Source organism: Macrotis lagotis, chromosome 1 (genome assembly GCF_037893015.1).
Source record: "Macrotis lagotis isolate mMagLag1 chromosome 1, bilby.v1.9.chrom.fasta, whole genome shotgun sequence".
NCBI lineage: Eukaryota > Metazoa > Chordata > Mammalia > Peramelemorphia > Peramelidae > Macrotis > Macrotis lagotis.
Genome location: NC_133658.1, coordinates 266,763,564 through 266,783,456, shown reverse-complemented (window position 1 = coordinate 266,783,456; position 19,893 = coordinate 266,763,564).

Sequence of the window (19,893 nt, the reverse complement as noted above, 5' to 3'; positions counted from 1 at the left end):
AAAAATAATATCTTCTTATACAGATTAGCATCCATCTGCCATTGAGATTCCAATTCTGTGAGAAATATTTAGGTTTATCAATGAGAATTCTCTAGGCAAAAATTTATGGGAAATGATTTGCCTAGGAATTAAGTATGGAAAGAGTTGGTGATTACAATGAGCTACTGTAATCAAATAAAATGTATTCTGAGAAAGATTTTGTGCATCAATAAAAAGTGTTGATGAATGTGATTACTGAACTTGGAAGTCATGTGGGTGGATCTTAGTATAGGAACAATGGGACAGTTAGGTGGCACAGTGGATAGAGAACTGGTATTGGATTTAGAAGACAAGAGTTCAAATTTGGTTCTCAATATTTGATGCTTACTAGTTGTATGACCTTGGACAAGTCACTTAATTCTGACTGACTCTTACCTAGGACCATCTCTAGTCATTTTGATTCATATCTGACCACTAGACTCAGATGGCTCTGGAGGAGAGTTTGAGACTGATAACTTAGTTCAACACTCCCTCACTCAAATCCAGTTTATGTGCTTGTCATGACATGATCTCCTTGACATCGAAGTCTTCAGAAACAAAGGATGAACATCATCATCATTATAAAAACAAAGAAATTAGTCTAAGTATGAAGAATTATAAAATAGAAAGGGTGTTAGCTTATCCAGGTAAATGATGATGATTCCTAGACCTAGGGAAGTACCAAAGAGACTGAAGAAAGGGGGAAATTGGGAGAGATGTCAGGTACAATGACAACTTTTAGAAATTGTTTGGCTCTGTGCAGTAAGAGAAAATGAGGAGTTAATGATGAGATGAAGTTCTAAACCTAGGAGATTAAAAGAATGTTAGTAACCACACAGAAATAGGGATATTCAGGAAAATACATACAAATGCACACACACAAGCATATATATATATATATGTATATGTATATATACATATACACATATATATATATATATGTAGAGAGGTAGAGAGAGAGAGAGAGAGAGAGAGAGAGAGAGAGAGAGAGAGAGAATTTTATTTGCACTCAAAGTTCATCACATCAATTCTTTCTCTGGAGGTACATAACAATTATTTTTTTAATCAGAAGTCCTTTGGAATTATCTTGGATCTTATATTGAACAGAGTAGCCAAGACTTTCACAGTTGATCATGATTTCATCATGGTGAACTGTTCACAATGATTTTGTGGTTCTTTTCAACTTCACTGTGAATCAATTCATCTAAGTTTTTTCATTTTTTTATGAAGTTATTTCCCTTGCCATTTCTTATAACATAATACTTCTCTGTTACAATCATAGGACATCCTGCTCAGTTATTTTTGAATTGATGAGTATTCTCTCCCTTTTTAATTCTTTGCCACTGAAAAAAGAATTTGTGGTCTTTGTGTATTTAGGTTCTTGCCCTTTTCCTTTTATTTCTTTTGGACACAGACCTAGTAGTGGTATTGCTGGTTTAAAGGAGATGCATAGTTTGATAACTCTTTGGGTATAATTCCAGATTGTTCTCCAGAATGAGTGAATCATTTTACTACTCCAAAAGTTCATTAATGTTTCTTTTTTTCTTTATCCCTTGCAACATTTATCATTTCTTTTAGGTTTTAGGTTTTACTTCCGTTATTTTACTTTATCTCTCTCTAAACCAAGTGATTTAGAGAATTTTTCTTGTGAGTATAGATAGGTTTGTTTCTGCTTCTGAAAACAACCTATTCACAGTTTATTTTTTGCAAGGTAAATGGGGTTAAGTGGCTTGCCCAAGGACACAAAGCTAGGTAATTATTAAGTGTCTGAGACTGGATTTGAACCCAGGTACTCCTGACCACAGGCCAGTGCTCTATCCACTATGCCACCTAGCTGCCCCATTCACAGTTTTTGACCATTTTTCAATCAGTGAATTGTTCTTATTTTTTTTTAATTTCATTGAGCTCTCTATTATATTTGAGAAATGAGGACCTTTCAGAGAAACACTGAAAAATGTTTATATTACTTGATTATAATACTTCACAGATACTCATGTTACCTTTTAGAATAACGTTTCCCCTGATTTTCTCTTTTAATTATATCTATCTTTGCTTTGCTTTATCTGAGATCCTGATTATTACTCTTTTTTTTAACTTCAACTGAAGCATACTAGATTCTGATTTAGCCCTTTATTTTAATTCTAAGTGTCTTGCTGTTTTAAGTGTGTCTACTGTACACAATGTATTATTGGATTCTGGTTTCTAATGCATTCTATCTGCTTCTTTTTTATGAGTTAACTCATCCCAGCTTTGATTATTCACAGCTTTGAATATTTACTGTGTATTTCCTTCCAGCCCATGTCCTTCTATTTCTCATGTTCTCTCTTTTTTCCTGTCCTTCCTTAAAAATCTGTTTTACTTTTAACCATTACATTAACCAATTTTTCTTTTATTATCTTTTATTATAGTTCCCTATCTCTTACCTTTCCTTATTTCCCTTTTAGGGAAGATTAGATTTAATACATGCATGAGTATGTATGTGCTTGTGTATGCATGTATGTGTATGCTTGCATATATGTATGTAAGTTCCCAGCTCTGAACCATTTCTGATAAAAGTGATTTCTTGCCACCCTCCTGCATGTTTCCCTTCACTATAAAACTTCTTCTTGTAACAGCATTTTCCTCATTTTATCCCTTTCTTCACTCTTATCCTAGTGCATTCTGCTTTCTCACTATTACAATTTTTTGGAGATCATTCCAACATACTTAACTTGTTGGCCTCTATTTGTAGACTCCCTCTGACTGCTGTAATAATTGTGAGAGTCTTTGAGGATACATATATCAGCTTGCTATATAGAAATGCAAATATTTTAATTTTGTTGTATCCTTTATAATTACTCTTTCATGTTTATCCTTTTTATGCTTCTTTTGAGTCTTCTGTTAAAATTTTAAAGTTTATACTCAGTAATTGCTTTTTCATTAGAAATCCTTGAAAGTTTCTATTTTATTGTGTCCCTTTTCCTCCCCCCCAAAAAAATTATGATCAATTTAGCTGAGTAAGTTATTTTTGGTTTTAATCCTTGTTCTTTAACCTTCAGAATATTATATTCTAGACCTCTACTCCTTGTAATGAAAAAACAACCCTGCTAAACCTTGTGTTATTCTAACTCCATAATAAATGAAATTTCTTTTGAGTTGCTTGCAGAATTTTCGCCTTGATTTGGGAGGTCTGAGATTTGGTTATAATTCCTGGGAGTTTTCATTTCAGGAACTCTTTCAGGAGATCATTGGTGGATTCTATTTATTTCTATTTTACCTTCTGGTAGTACAATATTAGGGCAATTTTTCTTGATAATTTCTTGGAAAATGATGTCTGTATTCTTTTTGCTTAACATAGCTCTTAGGCATCCATGGATTCTTAAATTATCTCTCTTTAATCTATTTTCCAGGTGAGTTGTTTTTTTTTTCCAATGAGATATGTCACATTTACTTATTCCTTTTAATTTTAACTTTATTATTTCCTCTTAATGTCTCTGGCAGTTATCTTCTACATGCCCAATTCTAATTGTAAAGGAAAAATTTTCTTCAGTTAGCTTTTATACCTCTTTTTTTCCATTTGACAAATTCTGTTTTTTGAGGAATTCTTTTCTTTGCTAAATTATTGAGCATCCTTTATAATTAGACTTATTCTGTCTTTCAGGTTTTACTTTCTTCACTATTTTTGTACTACCAAACTGTTAATTCTCTAAATCATTCTCATTTATCTTACTTGTTTTTCTATTAGCAGTCTTTTCTCTTCTACAGATTCTTCTAGGAAATCTAGTTGACTTGGTATATAATTAACATTTTACTTTAAGCTCTAGTTTAACATTGATGTTTTCTAATTGTTTTGGATGGGTTTTCATTGCTACTATACTAGATCTTATACAAAGTTCTTCTGTTGTTATTTGCTCATTATCCCAGTATGTTTTTGTCTTTGAAATTTATGGTAGAGTTGGGCTCTTCTCTCCTGGGGGTGGGAAAAGCTTCAGGCTTTTTTCTTCCTCTGCTTTCAAAACTAGTTCTGGGAAAATACAAGTTTTCATTTCTTCCAAGGTGGTATGATCTGGGGAGAAGGGGGATCACTGTTCTCTTCTTCTGTTCTATACTCTTTACCCAGGAAGGAGCCCTTTTTCCTTGCAGTCTAAATTTAGTGCTCCTCTTGGCCCTAAAAATAATGTCATGGCCCCTATTCCCTTGTGATTGACAATAGAGCCAATCAGTGCCAACTATGCATAATGCCAGCAAATGAGCCCATGTAATCTCTTTTGATCATTTATTCAACTCTTTTACTGTTTCTGGGTCAGGGCTTCTGAAGTTGCTACTACTATTAATGCTATTAGGACTGCCTCAAGGCCCATTGCCAGTGCTCCTATCACACTCCAGCCTGCATGCACCCTACTGTCTCAGACCTTTCTTATGAGCCACCTAAGTTTTCTTTTTCTCTACAAATGTCTCCCTGTAACTTAGGGGTGAGGAACCTTTTTTTTTTAATCTGCCAAGGGCCATTTGGATATTTATAATATCATTTAAGGGAGATGTAAAATTATCAACTTAAAAAATCCTAATCCAAAAACTCAAGTCCTACTTGCTGTTACCTTGGTAATACCAGACAGATGATTTCACTGTCCTTATATACCTGTGGCATGAAGTTTCCCACTCCTGTTCTAAACTTTTGTTGACTATGCCAATCTAAAATTTGATTTGAGTCATTATTTTAAGTTTGTTTGGTAGGGAATGTTGGAAGAGTTCAACCAGGTCCTAGCATATACTCCACCATCTTGGCTCCAGCCATGTGGAGCCTTTGAATATTTTTTTTTGTTTTTGAAAAGTGAAAATTGCAGTTTACTTAATGATCCCCATATTTAACACAGGACAGTAGTTTAAATAAAGGTTAAACCACTTAAAAACCAACAATATTTATGAAGTTTAAGTCACTGCCTAGAATTGTTGTAAATTTCATCCAATTTTATTGAATTAATTCATTTTTAAGTCAGAAAAAGTTAAAATTACATGTAAAGAATTACTTTTACAGAGAAGGGCCAAACTAGGACTTCAGATTCCTGGGCACAGGCACCTTCAATAGACTACATTTTTTCTGTGACACCATGTGCTTATTATTTGTTATCACAAGTTGTCTCTCAAGTGAATGAATTTACATAATTAGACACTTTAGATTACAAAAAGACCAAAAAAATTAGTCTTAAATACTGACAAAAAAATGTAGCCAATTGAAACACATTAATATGCTGTCAAAAAAACTGTCTATGAGAGTATGATGGCCATTTACTGGTGAGATGAAATGATTGAGCACATAATTCACACTTAAATGGCCAAAGGCAGCATGCTGCTGTGAGAGCGGCTGGACCAAGTGATCCATGTTTAGGTTGCCCAATGTCATGACTTGTCTTTCTGATATGGTAGAGAAAACCTGAAAATAGCTGAAGTCCAACATATACTTTACTACTCTGGCACATGTAAACCCACTGAATTAACAGCCTCAATAGTTGTAGTAATTGGGATGGCAAACTAAAACCACTTACATTCAGGATATCCCTCAAGGCATTCACCAACCTTTTGTTTAAGCACTATCTGAAGTGGACAGGATTTCAAATTAATAGGTTTAGGGAAAAAATAAACACTTTTTCAGTTTAAGAAGTGACTACATTCAAATAAAATTGAAATTTCATGACACATATGCAGTTACTGGCAAAATAATCAGTCAAACCTTAAGAAATTCTTAAGCCATGAATGCAGGACCAGGTCCCAAGCGTGCCTAGCTTTTTCATTGTTCACAGAGCACAAGTGCCCCCTTGGGAGGGGCCAGGGCCATGGAGAACCATAAGCACTCCTCAGGAATTGTTCTTCCCACCCTAGCCCCTGCCCCTCCAACACCAGCCTGGGCCTCTGACTGATGAACACTCTCCTCTCAAACCCAGCTCACTTGGATTCCTTGTTTCTGATGCTTTTTTTAAACACAATTCTTAAGCAGGTGATGGTGACCATAATTGTAAGAACCTGCCCTTGTGCTTGGTATTCTGTTGTTTATCACACAGTTCTGGCAGCAGTCAGAAGCATAGAAAATTGACCTGCCTAATTTATGAAGACATTAAAGTTTTCTTCTTTCATGACAGCAGGGGTTCATGCAAGATTTGTAAACAGCAATATAAAATACTGTAAACATAACTCAATAGATCTTGTATAAAACAGAAGTAAATCCAAATTTACAAATGGTTAAAAATAAAAAAGAGGAGGGCTTCGCATAGAGTCCTTCCTCTTTTGTCAGGTGATTCTTTGAAATTACAAATATAATCCTGAGCTGAAAAAACCAGATCTGGGGAAGAGTTATTGCAAACAAAAGAAATGTCCAAAAAGAAGCTTGCTCTCTTCCTGCTGCTCTCTAGTGAAATTCAACTGTCAGACAAAGTTCTGGATGGGATACTTTGGAGAAATTTATAGTTTAAGGATGCTGGAATGTGGGGGCCTTCCTGCCCACAGTCCCAGCTCTCTCCCAGAAGAGTCTTAATGAAGGCCACTGCTCTCTCTGACAGCACTTTGGGTAATGACATTCAGGGCAGGGGAGACATTAAGAGGCTGGACCACAAGAGCATCGGGGGCCAGGGGAGCACACCCAAGATGGAAAGGGATGAAGCCTCTCCTGGGAGGCTACGGGTGATGCAGCCACTCCTGCTCCTCCCAATACCTTTTGATAAGGTATGTGTGTGTGTGTGTGTGTGTGTGTGTGTGTGTGTGTGTGTGTGTGTGTTGGAATAGATGGTTTCTGATGTCAGGTCTCACTCTGAAGTTCTATAATTATTTCTTTTGTTTGAAAGCTATGGAAAAATTTTCGAGTCTGAAAGAATTTGGAAACTAATTTAAGAAAGTCATGGTTAGGGGCGGCTAGGTGGCACAGTGGATAAAGCACTGACCCTGGAGTCAGGAGTACCTGGGTTCAAATCCGGTCTCAGACATTTAATAATTACCTATCTGTGTGGCCTTGGGCAAGCTACTTAACCCCATTTGCCTTGCAAAACCCTAAAAAAAATAGACATGCTGGGGGGGGGGGGCAGGGACATGAAAGCAAAGAGAAGAATTCCCACAAACTCTCCCCTAGACCACTGCAAATATTTCAAATAATGATTCTAATCAAATTCTAGAGTGGAAGAACCAACAAAAAGACTGAGTAAAACAATTTTGCAGCCAACGACAACTTGGAAGATCCATGGGAGAGGCCTGTTGCACTAAGGTTAGACAGGGTCAGTTTGGAATTCATCAGAGCAAACTAGCTTCAGTCAACTAGGATGTCCTTTGAAGTGCCTGGGATTGTGGAAGCAGTAGTGGTTTTCATAACTCTCAGCTCAGAGATTGCCAGGTACAATTGGGAAGGTCAGTGAGTGAACCCAGTGAACCCAGAGCCCAGTACAGTATATGTCTCCATGCAGAGATGACCCTGGTAGCCAATAGCAGGCCTGGGAAACCACCCAGCAGATGATTCCAGAGTGTTCTGTGCAGAGATGGCAAGGGATCAGGGGATATTGCAGAAGTCTCTCTGCTCTCCCTGAGGCAAGATTCTGTGGCTTTGCCCAAACTCAGATCCGGGCCATAGTCTGGAGGCACAGTTTCAAGAAAAGAAGCATTACTGCCACAGTGGAGCAGGGACTCTCCTCACAGTCCCAGGTCAGAGGGGAGTGCTTGTGTTCATCCACAAGCTAGAGCACAGGCCAGAAGAACAGTCATAGTCTCTCATAAGACTATGGAGGAATGCAGATCCTGGGGAATATTCCTGAAAATAACTGCAAAACCCTCAAAAGAGATAAAATGAAATCATAGACTGAGGAAATAAGAAAATAAAAGAAGAAGAAAAATATCTGACCATAGATAATTACCTTTATCCTATAAAGGATCAAAATATACAGACAGAAGTTAAGAAAGTCAAAATTTCTGCATCCAAAATCTTCAATAAAATTTTGAATTGGTCTCAGACTATAAAAGAGCTCAAAAAATTAGAAAATCAAGAAAGGGAGGTTTAGAAAACATTGGGAAGAGAAATGAGAGTGATGCATGAAAATCAAGTCATAAGCTCAGTGAAGGAATTACAAAAATTAATTAAGAAAATAATGTCTTAAAAACCAGTTGGGTCAAATGGAAAAAGTGTCCAAAAGGTCAATGAGAAGAATGCCTAAATAAAGCATAACTGACCAGATGGAAAGGAAGATTAAAAAAAAACTCTCTGAAGAAAATAATTCTTTTAAATGAGGAATGGAGCTAAGGTAAGCAGATGACTTTATAAGAAATCAAGAAACAATAAAACAAAACCAAAAGAATGAAAAAACTAGAAGAAAATGTGAACTATCTCATTAGAAAAGTCACTGACCTGTGAAATAGATCTAGGGTAGATTATTTAGAAATTATTGCATGACCTGAATGTCATGACCTAAAAAAGACTCAAGACTTTGTCTTTCAAGAAATTCTCCAGGAAAATAGCCCTGATATCCTAGAAGCAGAGGATAAAATAGAAATTGAAAGAAACCACTGATTACCTCCTGAAAGAAATCCCAAAAATGAAAATTGCCAGGAATATTTTAGCCAAATTTCAGTAATCCCAAGTAAAGGAGAAAATATTACAAGCAGCCTAAAACAAATAATTTAAGTATCATGCAATTATAGTCAGGATAACACAAGGCATAGACTTGGGAATATGATATTCTAGATGGCAAAGAGCTTGGATTACTACCTGAAAATCAACTACCCAGCGAAACTGAAAATACTCTTTCAGGGGAAAAGATGGACATTCAAAGAAATAGGGGATTTTCAAACTTACCTAATGAAATGACTAGAAATGAACAGAAATTTGATCTTCAAGTAGAGGACTCAGGTGTCACAAAGAGATATTGGACAGGAAGGACAAATTAGGAAGGACTTGATGTTGAGCTATTTATATTCCTGCATGGAAAGATGATACTGATAACTCATATGAACCTTCTTATTTATTAGGGCAGTTAGAAGGAGCATATATAGACAATGCATAGGAGGGAGCTGAATTTGAAGGTATAATATATTAAAAAGATGGAGATAGTCAGGAAGAAAGGAAAGTACTGGGAGAAAGGCAAAGGTGAGGTAGAGTTAGGTAAGTTATTTTACATAATAGAGTCAAGAAAAAGCTTTTGCAATGGAGTGGAAAATGAGGAAGGTGAGGGGGAATGAGTGAACCTTTACTCTCATTGGAAGTAACTCAGAGAGGAAATAATATACACACTCAATTGGATATAAAAATCTATCTTACCCAGAAGAAAATAAGAGAGGAAATGGAAGGGAGAAAGAGGGCAGGAGGAGGAGAGGGGGGTGTAGTTAATAGAAGAGAGGAAAAATGATGGGAGAGCATAGTCAGATGCAATACACATTTAAGGAGGGATAGGGTGAAAGGAGGGAGAGAAAAGATTAAATGGAATGGGGGAATATGATGGATGGAAGTACAGGTAGTTACAACTCTGGGAAAAAAGTATTTAATCAATTTTTCTGATGGGTTTATGATGAAGAAAGAACTGATGATGTCAGAACATAGACTATAGTGCACTTTTTTGTCACTTTTTTAAGGTCTTTGTGGTGGAGGGATTATGTCTACTTTCACAACATGAATATTGCAGTAATTTGTCTCATAGTTAGACATTTTTACCTACACCAAGTAACTTGCTTTCTCAATAAGAAGAGTGAAGTGGGAGAAAGGGAGAGAATTTGAAACCCAAGCTTTTGGAAGTAAATGCTGAAATTTGCTTTTGCATGTTGCTGTGATAAAAATTTAAAAAGAAAATTTAAAGAAACCATGATGGACTTTTGTTTAGTTTGGTTATACATGTATGACCTATATTGGATTGCTTTTTGTTAGGGAGAAGGGAGAGGTAAGGAAGGGAGGAAGGGAAAACAATATATAATATTCAAAGCCTTGCAAAGAGTGATTGTTGAAAGCTACTGTTGCATGTAGGAAATAACTAATTTTTGGCATCTCATGAATACTATAACAACATTCCCTTCATATTATATATGATTTTGGAATATTTTCTTGAAATTTCAAAATGTATTTTGCATTAAAGAGTTGGAAAAATCTCAAAGATCTCTCTATATAGTAAACATTCAATAGGTTGAATGATTTGTTATGACTATGGGTAAAACCTGAGTCCAACTGTCAAGTATTATATTTATGAATTCAGTATTATTGTATACCATTTTTCTATATCCAACTCTCCTGAAACTTTATAGAATTAGTTTTTATTTTTTTAATTCAATAAATTCTTTTTCACTTATATTAGTAGTCACATGTATTCAAACATTTTAACAAGAATAAAAGAAAGAAAACATAATGCAAAACCCCAAAGTGATTATAAACAACTAAATGTAGCCATATGCTTTTTATTTTTTGCTAATTGTTAAAAGGATGAACAAGTATATTAGCTTTAAAAAAAGACATGGTTAGAACATATTCTAATAAGGCATTCTGGAGACTTGTGATGGAGATTCTGATACACAAATTAGGAATAAACAAATTGACATTCATGGAAACCAAGTTGGATAAAGGTGTAGAAATGTTGTCAGCATTGAGCTATTATTTACACATGAATCATGAATACACACATGAATTATTCTTCCTGAAGCTAGATATTTTCATCATATATCTAAAGCCCCAAGTGGAAAATATGTGTATCTTTGTTGTCTGTGCTTTTTATCATTGTGTAAAAAAACTGTAATTGTGAAAACTCAGTTTTCTTCAAAAGGAAGAAAATAGTTTAGCTTATTTAAGGAATACTGAGCTCTTAAAGGAATACAAGCAAACTTTCTCTTCTGGAGCAAAACTGAATCCACAAGCTGTATTTTTCCACTAGGATTTCCATGAGAAAATCTTTCCTCTCCACCTGCTGGTGCTAGAGAATGTCTTCAGTTCCACTAATAGTTGCAAGTTTAAGAATAGAAGAGTAGAAAGATGGAAGAAATAGAGACTTGTAAAAATACATACTTGTAATGGTTTCAATGATTACCTTCTGGAAGAAATGACCAGCAGTTGGAAAGCTACACTCTTGGTACCATGGAAATGATTCAGATGTTGACATGCTAATTAGGAGCAATCATTCCTTTGCTGATAATCCCCAACTTATATGATTTACAACTAAATCCGTACCCTGACAAGATCAAATTTCCATTATTATAAAAGCACAGAGTGGCTGCAAGATCTTCTTATGGAGAAACAGACTTTTATCCACATGGGAAAGAATACATTCTCTACAGTTGCCTCAAATAATAAAGGGAAGGATAAAGGAAGTAAATAATTGTCACAGAGACATTTTGGACGATAATGGTGTAGGAGAAGATACCTTTGCTTTTTGAAGGTGCACAAATATCTATTAATTAAATCCTCTTTTGTGGTTGTTTTTCTCTAAAGCCTACAGGCCTACAGAGAAAAAAAAATTATAAACAAATCATTTCTTGATATGAATCGCCTGTCCAGTTTTTAAATAATGAAATATGTGATGAATAAAAAATGAATAGCTAATCTAGAAATATGACTTGACAATACTTAAAAATACTATAGTGTAACTGCTATATTGTACAAAATGAATGCTAGAGTTTTCTGACTGAATGAGAAAGTATAAAATCACTTATTCCATTTTATATATAGTTGTCTCCAGATCATGCTTCAGTCATCCCTCAAGTAATACTCTGTGTCTAGCTACATACTCACAAAAAATAAAAACCCTACCCTTGCTGTGAAACAAAGTAATTCAGAACTAAAACTATGCCTAAAAGGATGTGGCTCCACTCACAATCTCTAATAGTTTAGTCTAAAATGTCCTTAATCACCTCCAGTTCTTTTTTTTTAATGTTTTGTGTCTCTTTTGTAGAATGTGAGCTCTCAAAGGGAAGAGGAACCTTAAAATAACCTCACTTGATCTTATCACCCACATCGTTACTGCCATATATTCCTCCGACCCTTTTAAGTTATAAAATATCTAAAGTAGGTACCTATATGTTCTTTCTTATCATTCATTTCTAATTACTGTGCAACCTGAATATTGATCTTATCAATCAAACAAAAATGATCAATGATCTCTCTCTCTCTCTCTCTCTCTCTCTCTCTCTCTCTCTCTCTCTCTCTCTCTCTCTCTCTCTCTCTCTCTCTCTCTCTCTCTCGACAAGGCAATGGAGATAAGTGATTTGTCCAAGACCACACAGCTAGGTAATTTTTAAGTGTCTGAGGCTGCTCACACTAATGACCTCTGAATTGATAAATCTAATAGTTTTTTTTTTTTTGGTTTTATCAGTCCTCATCTTTACTGACTTCTCTGCAAACTTTGCAAAGTTGTTCACCCTCCGATTATACTGAATATTCTCTCATCCCTTTACTTCTCTCTCCTAGTTCTTCCACTATTTGTTTGATAACTCATCAGGATGAGGACTAGAAAGAACAAGGGCTCTGCTCCTCTGCTCCTGGTTTCAATTTTGAAAAAATTGCTTGTGATCTCTCACAGGCCAAAGCATAGGCTAGGAGAGTAGCAATCACATCTCTTCTTAGATAACATCACCTTGAAAGAAATAAAGGCATGCAAATATCAGTAAGTGGCTCTGAAATAAAACAGCATTAAAAATGTGAATCTGGGACCCTCCAAAGTCAAGAAAAAATTGGGGGGAAATGAGCAAAACACAAGAAAAACATCACTTCACCACAGAAAGTTATGATAAGAGGGAATATCAAAATAATAACTTAGAAGACAAAAATGTCCAAACACCTATCTACAAAGTCGCAAACAAAAATGTGAATTGCTCTGAAGCAAAAAAAAAATCATGAAGGAATTTTAAAAAATATAAAAATAAGATAGGAGAGAGATAAAACATTGGGATAAGAAATGAGAAGCATGCCAGGACCATGAAAAGAGAGTCAACAGTTTGGTAAAGGAAGCACAAAAATACTAAAGAAAATAACACCTTACTAAAACAGAATAGGTTAAATTGGGGATGAAAATTGAAGAGAAGAATTCCATAAAAAGCAGAATTGCCAAAAGGAAAAATATGTATAACATTAATGGAGGAAAAGAATCTCTTAGAGTTATATTTTAACAAGTAAAAGTTAATGGCTTCATAAGACATCAAGAAGAATAAAACAAAAACAAAATAATTGAAAAATAGAAGAAACATGAAAAAGTATCAATCTAGAAAATAGATCACAGAGAGAAAATTTAAGATATTGCACTTCTTGAAAACCATTATTTTAAAAAGGAGCCTAGACATCATCTTTCAAGAAATTATCAAGAAAAACTGTCTTAATATCCCAGAAGAAGGTAAAAGAGAAACTAGAAGGAAATGCCAATGACATCCTGAAAAACATCTCAAAATGAAATGTCCTAGTAATATTATTACTAAATTCCAGAGCTCCACATTCAAAGAAAAAGGATATTTCAAGCAACCAGACAGAAAAATATTTTGTGGAGCCACAGGAAAGAAAAAAAATTCTGTGTAGTACTTTTTGGCAATTCTGCTCTTAATGGAGTTCTTTTCAATTTTCATCCCCAGTTTTTCACAGGAGAGATAATATAAGATTTAGCATCTTCTAAATTAAAGGACTGGGGAACTTGGAATATGGCCTTCCAGAAAAGAAAATAATTAAAGTTGTAACCAAGAATTACCCATCCCTAAAATTCTGAGTTTAATTGTTCAGAAGGCAAAATGTATATTTAATGAAATAGAACACTTTTAGACAATCTTGATGAACAAGTAAAAGCTAAGTAGAAAATTTAACTTTTAAATGCAACATTCAAGGGAAATATCAAAAGTTAAACATATAAAGAGAAGCAGGTAATGTCTTCACTAAGATTAGACTCTTTAAATTCCTACTTGAAAAGATTATGCTTGTTACACCTAAGAACTTTACCATTATTAGAAATTTTTAGGAGTATGCATAGACAGAGAGCGAGAGTGTGAGTTTAGTATGAAGAGATGAGATATATACATATACATATATATATACATATATATATATATATATATATATATATATATATATATATATATATATATATATATATATATTTTGCAGAGCACACAGGATTATGGGATCAAATGGTTTGCCCAAGACCACACAGCTAGGTAATTATTGTCTGAAGTTGGATTTGAACTCAGGTACTCCTGACTCCAGGGTTGTGCTCTATCTACTGTGCAACCTAGCCACCCCTGGGATGATATATTTTTTTCAAATTGGTAAAAAAAAGAGATACAATGGAAGAAGTGGAAAATGAGAGATAGAATAGTTTAAATTCTTTCATACTGATGAGGTCAAAAGTTTTTACAGTGGAGGGAATTTTGAGACTTCAACCATATTTTCATCAAAAATGGAATAACATAGACACTCAGTTGGATATAGAAATTTCTTACTCTGGGGAGGATTAGAAAGGAATTCAGATAAAAGATAGGGGAATCATGAAGAGATGGTGGTTTGTGAGAGGTGGTAGACAAAAGGTATGGAGTGGAAGAAGACAGGCATACAGAGACAGAGAGAGAGATAAGAGGCAGAAAGTTAGAAAGATAGAGACTGAAAGAGATAAATACAAAAGTAGAGATTATGATATATATATATATATATAAATACATATAGATATGCATTTATGTGTATACATTACATACATGGAGAGAAAGAGGGAGGGAGAGAGAGAGAGAGAGAGAGAGAGAGAGAGAGAGAGAGAGAGAGAGACCGAGCAATGTAAGGTCAAAAGAGGTACATGGTTTAGACATAAATGGTGATTAATAAGCAAATTGGAAGAGCATAGAAGAGTTTACATATCACATCTATTAATAGGGGATGAATTTATGATCAAACTAAGGAGCATTATGGGATACAAAATATATAACTTTGATTGCATGAAATTCAAAATATCTTTTTCCACTAAGGAAACCAATGCTGTCAAGATTAGGAGGAAAAAAACAGATAACTGGAAAAACATTTTAAAGCAAAATGTAGAGAACTCAGTCAAATTTATAAGAATATGAATCATTATAATTTGGAAAATGGTGAAAGGATATAAATAGGCATTTTTCAGAAGAAGTCAAAGCTATCAATAGTCATATGAAAAATGTACCAAATCACTGTTAATTAGAAAAATGAAATTAAATCAATACTGAGGAACCACCTTACACATTTTGGCTAATATGAGTTTTTTGTTTTTGTTTTTGTTTTGTTTTTTTGCTAAGCAGTGGGGTTAAGTGGCTTGCCCAAGGCCACATAGCTAAGTAATTATTTAGTGTTTGAGGCCAGATTTGAACTCAGGTACTCCTGACTCCAGGGCCAGTGCTCTATCCACTGCGCCAACAAGCCACCCCCTAATATGATTTTTAAAAAGGAAAATGTCAAATGTTGATGAGAATGTGGAAAAACTGGGATATTAATGTATTGTTGGTCTATTTGTGAACTGATACAATCATTCTGAAGAACAGTAAGTAACTATGCCAAAAAGAATAGCAAACTGGGTATAACCTTTGACCTCAATAATATTACTCTATAGACCTGTATACTAAAGATATAAAGAAGACAAAAAGCACAAATATTTACAAAAATATTTATAGCATCTTTTCCTGCTATGACAAATAACTGGAAATTGAGGGGGAGATGATCATCAGTTGAAAATGGATAAGCAATTTATGCTATATGTTTGTGATGGAATACTACTGTGCTATTAGAAATGATAAGCAATATGATTTCAGAAAAACCAGAAAATACTTACATAAACTCATGCAGAGTGAAGTGAGCAGAACCAGGAGAACATTGTACATTATAACAGCAATATTATATAATGAACAACTGTGAATGACTTAACTATTCTCAGCAAAATAATGATCCAAGAAAATTCTGAGGGTATCATGATGAAAAAATTTTATCCACTTTCAGAGAAAGAACTGCTACAGTCTGAATGCAGATCAAAGCCAACTGAAAAATTTTTTTTCTATATTTTTCATCTGGGTTTTCTTTCACAACACAACTAATATGGAAATATGTTTTGCAAGACTACACATATATAAACTATATCAAATTGCCTGCACAACTGATCAAATTCTCAGTGAAGTGGGGAAAGGGAAAGGGGAAGCAAATAATTTGATAATCAAAATTGAAAACAAATGTGAAAAATTGCTTTTACATGCAATTTGAAAATAAAAATACATTTTTTTCTCCTGGTTTCCTGGAGGTATAGTTGCTTTTTTCTTTTATTTCGTTTTAAAAATATCTTATTTATGAAGATGTTAAAGTAAAGATGAAATATCCACCCCAGATCACTCCAAATACCTTTAAATAATGACTCTAAAATAATGCTAGATTGGTAGAACTCACAAAAAGACCGAGTGAAACAATTTTGTAGCCCAAGAGAACTTGAAAGATCCTTGGGAAAGTTCTATTACACCTGGGTGAGAAAAGCTATGCAATATAATATGGGCAGTGCTGCTGCGAACTAGCTCCAGACTGACAGGAACAGTCCATAGGGCACATGGGTCCCTAGGTCTGTGGTAGCAGGAAGGTTTCCAGATGTCTCAAACCAGAGTTTGCCAAGGACGATTAGGAAGGAAAGCATGAAAACTCTGCTGTATTTGAGTGAAAACAGCCCAATCCAACACAAGTCTCAGACAGCTTTAATGACTGATGCTTTATAATATAATTTTAGATCTTGTATGGCTAGAGTGCCTTCTTCTGCATTTTTCCATCAATTCCCTTGATATTCTTGACCTTTTGCTTCTCTATATGAATTTAGTTACTATTTTTCCTAGTTCACTTAAGTAATTTTTTAGAAGTTTGATTGCTATGGCACAATAAAAATAATTTAAACTAGGTAGAATTGTCATTTCTTAAATATTAGTTCAGCATTCCCATGAGCAAAGCTGTTTCTAGGGTCGTCCATGCATACCATCATATCATCTACAACGAATGAGAGTTTTGTTTTTTTATTTTTTTAGGGTTATTTTTTTATTTGCAAAGCAATAGGGTTAAGTGGCTTGCCCAAGGCCACATGGCTAGGCAATTATTAAGTGTCTGAAGCCCGATTTGAATTCAGGTACTCCTGACTCCAGGGCCAGTGCTCTCTCCACTGTGCCACCTAGCCACCCCAGTTTTGTTTCTTTATTACAGATTCTGATTATTTCAATTTCTTTTTTCCTTCTCTTATTGCTAAAGCTAATATTTCTATTACAATATTGAATAATAGTGGTGAAATAGACCTCTTTGTTTCATCTCTGATCTTATTGGAAATGCCTCTAGTTTACCCCCTTTGCATATAATGCTTGGTGATGACTTTCAATAGCTACTACTAATCATGTTAGGTAAACTTTTTTTCCAGTTTATGCAAGGCAATGGGGTTAAGTGACTTGCTCAAGTTCACACAGCTAGGCAATTATTAAGTGTCTGAGGCCAAATTTGAACTCAGATCCTCCTGACCCTGTGCCACCTAGCTGCCCTTTCAGTAACATTCTACTTATTCCTATGATCTCTAGTTTTTAATAGGAATTGGGTGCTGTATTTTGTCAAAATTTATAAATGATTTCTATTGATATGATAAATTATACTGATAGTTTTGCTAAAATTGAACCAATCTTGAATTTCTGTTATGAATCCTACCTGATATTATCCTAATGATAACTTGCTAAATTTGCTTTGCTAATATTTTATTATAGTATTTTGTATCTATATTCATTAGGGAAATTGGTTTATAATTTTTCTTCTTTGTTTTGACTCTTCCTAGTTTAGGTATTATCACAGTATTGGTGTCATAGAAAAAATTTTGCAGATCTATTTCTTCACTTATTTTTTCAAATAGATGATATAGAATTGCAAATAATTCAAAGAACAGATAATTGTTCTTTGAATATTAGTAAAATTCACTTGTGAATCCATCTAACCCTGGAGATTTTTTTCTTTGGGAGTTCATTGATGACTTGTTCAATTTCTTTTTCTGAGATAAGATTATTTAACAATTTAATTTCCTTTTCTGCTAACCTGGGCAATTTATATTTTTGCAAATATTCATCCATTTCACTTAGATGGTGAATTCACCTTTTTCTTTCTTGATCCTTGTAACTGGGTTTTCTTCTCTTCTTCTAAATCAAAAAAAAAACAAAGATTTATCTGTTTTATTGGTCTTTTCACAAAATGAACTCTTGGTTTTGTTTATTAATTCAAAATTTTTTCTTCTTTCAATTTTATTAATTTCACCTTTAGCATTCAGAATTTCTAATTTAGTACTTATTGGGGATTTTAATTTGTTCTTTCTTTAACTTTTTCAGTAGCATACACAGTTCATTCATCTCCTAGTTCTCTATTTTATTCATGTAAGCCTTTACAGATATAATAGTTCCCTTAATAACTGCTTTGACTGTATCCTACAAGTTTTAGTATGTTCTCTCCCTATTTTGATCATTAATTCTTTCTATGATTTGTTGTTTGGTTCTCTCATTCTTTAAAATTAGGTTATTTAGTTTCAAGTCTATCTCTCAGTTATCTTTTATTACACATGATTTTTATTGCAACATGATCTGAAAAGGATGCATTAAATTTTTCTTTCAGCATTTGATAGTAAGATGTTTTATACCCTAATACATGGTCAGTTTTTGTGTAGGTGCCATGTATCAGAGAAAGCAAGGTGTGTGCCTTTCTCTCCCCATTCAGTTTTCTCCAGAGTTCTATCTATCATATCGAAGTTTTCTAAAATTCTATTAACCTCCCTAACTTACTTCTCTTTATTTTCTGGTTATTTTAATTCTGACAAAGGGAGGTTGCACTCTCCCACCAGTATAGTTTTGCTATGTCTTCCTATAATTCATTTTTCTTTATCTCTAAAAATTTGGATGTTATACCACTTGGTGCATACCCATTTAGTGCTGAAATTGCTTCATTGTCTATGGTACCTTTTAGGAGGACGTAGATTCTTCATTATCTATGAGATCTATATTTTCAAGTGCTTTGTCTGGGATAAGGATTACTATGTCTACTTTTTTCACTTCAGGTAAAGCATAATATATTTTGCTCCAGTATTTTACCTTTATTCTGTGTATATCTCTGCTCCAAAGATATTTCTTGAAGTATCTTGAAGAAAGTTCAACCCATTCACATTCACAGTTATATTTACTAACTCTTTATTGCCCTCCATGCCATCTCCCCTCTATTAGCATTTCCCCCCCTCCTTTCACTCTATCCCCCTCCCTAATATTTTGCTTCTGAATACTGCCTCCCTCAGTGTTTCCCCTTTCATCTACCACACTCTCTTTTCTTTTACCTTTCCTTTTCCCCTTTTTCTTTCCCTCCCTTCTATCAGTCCCTCTTTCCCGCCTCTCCTTTCCCCTCCTAATATTTGAAAGATAATATAAATTTCTAAACTATGTGTTTTAAGAACCAGATTTGATGATAGTAAGATTCAGGTGGTTCTCACCTCCCTTCTTTTCCACTATTGCAATAGATCCTTTTCACCTCTTCATGTGATGTAATTTACTCCATTCTATTGCCCTCTAACTACCATTTCTTTACAATCCCCTCCCTTTTTTAATGAAAAAATTTTAGATCATTCCATCAACGTCAAGAAAATACCACGAAAGTTTATAACTTCGGCTTAAGGATATTGTTCCTAATAGAATTTTAATTCTCAAGCTTTATGAGAATCTTCCTCCCAGGTAGTGATGTAATCAGTATAATCTTATTAGATAGTCTTCTTTTTCTTTTCCCCTTTTTATCTTCTCATGTATCTCTTGAATCTTCTGTGTGAAGATTAATTTTTCTTTATAGCTCAGGTTTTTTCATCAGAAATGTTTGAAAGTCACCTATTTTGTTAAATATTCATCTTTCCCCTGAAAGAGAAGGATCAGTTTTGCTGGATGATTGATTCTTGGTTG